This window comes from Cynara cardunculus (genome assembly GCF_001531365.2).
Source record: "Cynara cardunculus var. scolymus isolate 2C chromosome LG 1, CcrdV1, whole genome shotgun sequence".
In the NCBI taxonomy this organism is placed as follows: Eukaryota; Viridiplantae; Streptophyta; class Magnoliopsida; order Asterales; family Asteraceae; genus Cynara; species Cynara cardunculus.
Window position 1 is genome coordinate 31,138,553 of NC_037528.1, and position 6,793 is coordinate 31,145,345.

Here is a 6,793-nt window from a genome sequence, read left to right on the forward strand (position 1 = left end):
TAGCAGTACAAGAAATTAAGAAAAAGGTTAAAAACCTTCCTTGTCTCATGCTTCCAAATCCTCTTTGGAACAAGATTGTTGAGACTGATGCCTCTAATTTAGGATATGGAGGTATTCTTAAACAGATTGATCCCATTTCTAAGCAGGAATTTCTCATTCGTTTTTATTCTGGCAAATGGAAAAATGCCCAGCTTAACTATTATGCTGTAGTTAAAGAACATTTTGCTATTGTTAAATGTGTTCTTAAATTTCAGGATGATTTATATAATCAAAAGTTTTTAATAAAAACTGATTGTAGCTCTGCTCAATTTATGTTTAAAAAAGATTTTAAACATGATGTTTCTAAGCAAATGTTTGCCAGATGGCAAGCTCATCTTGCCCCTTTTGATTTTAATATACAGCATATTAAAGGCAAAGATAATCATTTGCCTGATTTCTTAACCCGTGAATATCTTTCTTAATTTTCAGGTACCTTGAAGATCAACCAGATGGGTCGTACATGAGCTCATATAGCTCTTACTCCTCTTATAGAGGAGCTGGCAGCTCTTCCCATGGAAGAGGCCGAGGTGGCAGACATTCCTCTAATAGGGGAAGAGGAAATAATGTAATTGCCCAGATGGGTACACAAAAGCTTATAGCTTCAGACTTATCACATGATAAGGAAAAAGATATTCCAGGATTCTTGGGTGATATCCCAGAAGATCATCCTCTAGCAGAGGCATACCTTAATTATATTAAGGAGAAAAAAGCCAAAGAATCTTTGGCAGCTGCAAATTCTTTTGCCAATATCAGCAAGGAAGATTCCTCCAATTCTCAGTTTCATGAAACTGGTGAAAAAGAAGTTATACTTCTGCTCGAAGATAAAGATCTTCAATGGAAAGATAATCCTGATTTTATCCTWCAAAGATATCTTCATAAGACATCTTTTGTTCATGGTTCTTTGAGACAACGCCAATTTTATGAAGGCTTGCTTATTTCTACAAAATCTGTAGAAATCACTCATCATTCTTCTAATAGTAGAGATGAGATAAATGGCAATTTTAATTTTTCAAAACTTGTCATCAAAAAGATTATATCTTTTGAAGAATGGGGTTTTTCCCCTCTTGCTGAGCGAGAATGGTTTTCACCCGCTCATAAATGCAATTTCAAATTTAATTATTGGGATTATATCCATGGTTTATCTAAAGTTCTACTTTATGATAACGAGAACAAAAGACATTCTTGGTTCTTRAAAATTTGTGAAAATTGCTTCCATTCACCGATACCTAATTGGTTCTTCTCTTGGTGGAAAWATTTTGGAACTAGTTCTTCTATTTTTCCAGATCATATGAAATCTTATATTAAAGATTGGATGTTATATTCTCCAACAGTCAATGACTGTAAAAAAACTCTATCAAATTGATAGTAGTAATGTTTGCCTTTTCTTTATAGAATTTGGCATTCCATGGATTTGGAAATGGAAGCCAATATTTGGCTATGATCATCATATGATCCCTTGTCTTAAGCGTCAAGGACTCTCAAAATATTGGGAGAAACTAGATCGTATGTGTCCAAACTCCTCTTCTATTGAAGGAGCTGATCTTTATGATGCCATTGTCAAGAAGATTCAAATTTATAAGAAAGAATTCGAAGATCGTCAACAGACCACTACCAGTTCAGATATTCCGAGTCCCTTCCAACAACTCTCCCAGAAATACGCTGGTACTTTATCCAAGGACGAGATAGTGGATCTCTACATAGAGAATATGAAGAAGGATCTGCATCAAAATCTTTCTCAGCCTTCCGATAGTTCCATGAACTCTGATATTCAGCAAGATGCTCAAAGTGTCGAAGGCTCCGAAGAGCTAGTCGTCTCCATTGATGAAGCATTAGAGTCTCTCAAAGACTCTATAAAGCAAAGTAAGTAGCTTTAATAGTCTTTTTGACATTTTTGTCAGTTTTTTTGACATTTTTGTCAAAAGTTCTTTACTTTCGGTCTTAGTAGCCGACAACTTTTATAAAGTTGCTTTTTCTTTTAGAAAAGAAACTTTTGCTTTAATAAAGCAGTTTCCTTTTTAGCTGTATAGCCAGCTGTCCTTAATAGGATTTTTATTTTCTATATTTATAGAGAGGCATGTCTCTCTTTTTCCTCAGAGTTTTTCGGAGGAGTGTTTTTCATATCAAGTTTTTCCTTCCAGTATTGTAATCCAGTGTGGTGAATAAAGAAATAAGACGAACAAGCTTGCCGACAGTGGTATAAGCTTTTTGTAAGTCCCTTGTTCTTTCTTTTACTTATATCTTTCAGTTTTCTTGCCGCCTTCATGGCCGGCTAAGTTAGGACGATGAGTTAAAACAATTTTTGATTCGATATTCTAATAGATTTACATGGATTGGTTTATTTGTTTAGATTTAGTAAAGATCTTCAATAACAGTCGAGTTTACCTCTGAGATCTCTGAGACTGGTTTTCACCCGCTGAGGCCAAAAGAGCCGTTTAGGGTATTTAAAACCTTGGTTTGAGATTTGAGGCAAACTTGTCTGTTTTGATTGTTGGTTGTGATTTGTGGTCAAGGATGGCGGCTGGTTCCATTTTTTTAATTAGTTAAATCACTCTGGCATCTCATCTGGTTTTGACAATTCTGTGTGTAGTGTTCATCCAACTCGATCACCACTTTGACCGAGCTTCTCCTAATCCATTCTGAAACCTTGACTGTACTTCATCTACATCGTATGAAAGCCTATCCGGATTGTATCTTGTGGGAGTGTGGTTGTGATTAAATTGCATAACACAGCCTATCCAAATTTGAAGCCTTCCTCAGACACTGTCTCATCCGAATTTCATCAAAATCAATTGTTGTTTCATCCTAGTTCACCTAAATCACATACCACTCTGTCCGGTTTCATCTAAATCTGGTGCAAGCTTGAGCGGACTTGGAATAAATTGGAAACAACATCATCCGGACTTCATTAGTATCGGACATCACCTTGTCTGGAGTTCCATTAAACCATAGATTGTCTTGTTCGGACTTCACATAATATGGTTACGTCTTTATCCGATTTATAATATGTGTTTGTGGCTAAGTCTTGCTCGGTCATCACCTTGACCGGAGTTTGTTCTTTATCTTGTTATCTTGAGGACTGTATCATCGGGAAATAGTGTTTCATATACTTTTTGACAGGATTCTTAATTCAGATACTCTTAAAGTTTGCGAAATGTGAATTTTTTATTTGTGTGAGATTTTTATGATATTCATTTTTGAAAAGCTGAGTTTAAACTGAATGCGGAGAGGAACTCTCAAGGAAACAATCATAAAGAAGTTGAGAAGCTAACTGAGAAACTTCGTAAATTTGAGAGTGAATTGTTTGATGTAAAAAAATTACTGGAATAAGAGAAAGATAATGTTTTAGAAGCTGAGAAGAGTTTGATTGCTGAGAGGATAATTTTGAAGAAAGAGAAGAAAAGGATAATATAAGTTGAGAAAAGATTTGGTACTGAACGAATATCTTTTGAAAACAAGATTAATTCTTTGGAGTTGAATGCCAAAATGCTTTTAAAGCAAATTTCTGATTTTGAACAACTTATCATCTTGGAACGAGCCAAGGTTGATAAAGAAAAGAAAGAGTTAAAAGAAGAATGTCTAAGCAAGAATTTGGAATTGCTTGATAGTGCTGAACAGAAGAAGAAAACACTAGATGAAGAGAAGAGACTGTTTGCTCTTGAAAAGAAAAACAGTACTAAGAAATATGCAGCAATTGCCAAAGAGCTTGCAGAGAAGAAGAAATGGCTTGACATTGCTTCTGAGAATGAAAAGAACAATTCAGATGAAGAAAGAAAGAATTTTGAGAAAGAAAGGAAAATGTTTGACAAGCTAAAGAAAGAATTATAAGGTAAGTTTTTGGTTACTTCAAAGAAATGGTCTGATCTAGATACATAACTTGTAACTGAATTGAACATGAGAACTAAACTTAAAAAGAAGTACGATTTAGTTGCTGTAGAAAGAGACCGGTTACTTAAGAAAGTAAAATACTTTTCTAGTACTAAAAGCTCAACTGGTTCTCCATCTCAGTGTAAAACTAGCTTTTATGACTAGTCTAGTGTGAAACCTAACAGTTATTTAAGCAGCCCTAAATCAACTGTTTCTAAGAACAATTCTCATTCTTCAAAATCAAGGGTATGTCGTTGGATCACCCTATTATTATTCAAAAGTTAAAAATATTTGGCTCTATAAAGCTGATTTTGTTTCTTCTTATAAATTTGTTGTTACTAACCCTATTCTTCCTTATATTGTGAGATCCACTAATGATCTTATCAATCTTAGCAAGACAAGAATCATGTGCTCAACATGCAGAACCATTGATTTTGTCAACAGGAAAAGGTACAACAAATAGTATGAAGACAACAACTATCTGAAAAGCTGGAATAGTTTCAATAGGTATGATAATAACTGGTTTGGATCTTATTGTGTATCTGATCAACCTGTTAAAAATACTAAAAAGAAGACATATAATAGGAATAGATGGTTTGGCAGTTACAACATACCCCAACCCGATACTAACAAAGTCGGACCCAAGTTCATTTGGGTACCAAAATCTGTTTGATTTGTTTTTGCAGGTGCGTCATTGTTGTGCTGATTAAAATATCATGTCTATGATACACAAATGCAGGGGGAGTTTGTATTCTGTTCTATATATGGTTTCTAAATAAAACAGTTCAGGACCCGTGCTAAAATGATTATGGCTTCTGAACAACTCAGTTCTGGACCCGAGCCAAATTGTTCTCATTTTTGGTTTTTGAGCTGAAACTACATATTACTTAAATCTGTTTTCTAGAGGGAGTCTCTGGAAATTTTTTAATAAAGGTTTTTGGAAATTGAGTTGTTTCTGAAACGAGTATATTTTCTGAGCATGTATTTCTTGAGATTTTACTTGCGTAATTTCTCATCGTACATAATTCCAATACCTGTTTTAGTTGTCCTTCAAACTGATATTATCACGTCTCTTAAATGAAAATCATTTTCAGTGATAATACACTCGTTTGTACTCAAAGTTGTTTTTCTGATACTTTTTTATTTGATTGATACAAATTCATTATTCTTTGACTATCTAAATCTGTAAACTTGTACTTACAGATCTTTATTCATTTCTTCCACATTCGTTGAATAATCTGTTTGATATATCACTCCTTGATTGACTGTGCTTAAATGCTATATTTTTTCTTGATCAATTTTATTCTAATCATTTGAGTATCATTGAAATAATATTTTTTATCAACTGTTTGTGATCAATTGAGCTTACACTGTTCAATTTAGGAGGGACTGAGTGCTTCACAGAATTACCTCAATGGAATGTCAGAACCGACAGACCTACCCATGAGGACAACCATATCAGAGGGAGTTTAAATACAACATGGGTTTGTGTGCAAAGCTTAAAATGAAAATGAGAGTGGTAGTTGTTGTGAGCCAAAAGAATTGATGAGAGTTATGTCAGGATTAAAAGATTAAAAGAATCCTGTTCTAACCTCTATAATATTGGCAAACCACGAAATCTATTAGTTCCCGATTCTTTGGAGACTAATATTGAAAAAGGCAAAGCCCAGACAATTCTTGTCACAAACCCACCAGCTACTCATTTATCTCTTAAAAGATAAGTGTTTCAATAACACTTGGGGCACGCAGCTTACAATCTACCAATTTTGTAACACCCCCCAATCCATACATTGCATATAACACATATATTATGCATAGAATACATGTCTTCTCCCACATAGGTCCATAATACAAGAGACTAAAATATACAGCCCAAAAATTTCAAGGTACATGCTCTTGTATCCTAGCATCTATACTCCAAAACGTGGCTAATTAAGATCTTTACACAGCTAAGCACATAGGGAAGTAATTCACATAATGTTCTTTCCCTTATTATCTTTACCTGCACATATATTTTTGAAAACACAAAATGAGGGTTAGACATGAATGTCTAGTGAGGTTCCCTTTTATGTAATGCAGGGTGAAGATCACCAAAACATTTATTTCAAATAATTCATCTCATGTAGCAAAACTAAAATCATATTGTTTCGGTCCATCAGGCCTCTGGTTCCAAACCACACTTGGAATATATTTCAATAACCAGGACCAGAGCCCCTCTGGTCTCTCTCTTCCAGAGCTTCTGGTTCCTCGACCAGAGCCTTTTGTTGTACCAACCAGAGCCTCTGTTTGTACTAACCAGAGCCTCTGGTTGTACTAACCAGAGCTTCTGGTTCAAAAGACATGATCAACCAGAGCCTTCTAGTTCAACGTGTAAGCCAACCAGAGCCTCTCTGGTCTGTTTTTCATAAAAAGATTCTAAGTATAAAATCATTTTCTTAAAAACTTCTAAAAATATGATTTTGACATAGAAGCTCTTATCAATAGATATAGAGCCTCTGATCCAATTAGTATATTTAGTAAAAACTTGCTCATTCTCCAAATCAATAACCAGAATCCTCTGTTCCAATAATGAGCACCAACCAGAGCCCCTCTAGTTCCTTACAAGGAACAACCAGAGCCCCTCTGATTCCTCATAAAAATAACCATTTCCAAAACACTTTTAACCAATATCAATGGCCATAGGTCAAGTTTTCCTCTTCTCAATAACATCAATACTATTATTTCTAATAAGAACAATATCTTTGAGTTCTCAAATCACAAAGAAGTAAGGACTCAAATCTATTGTAATCTTAAAAGACATAATAATAAGACCTATAATCTTCACACACAATCGCCACCCTTATATCCAAAGGTACAATTCTCCTTGATATGCCACCCTTATTCCAAAAGA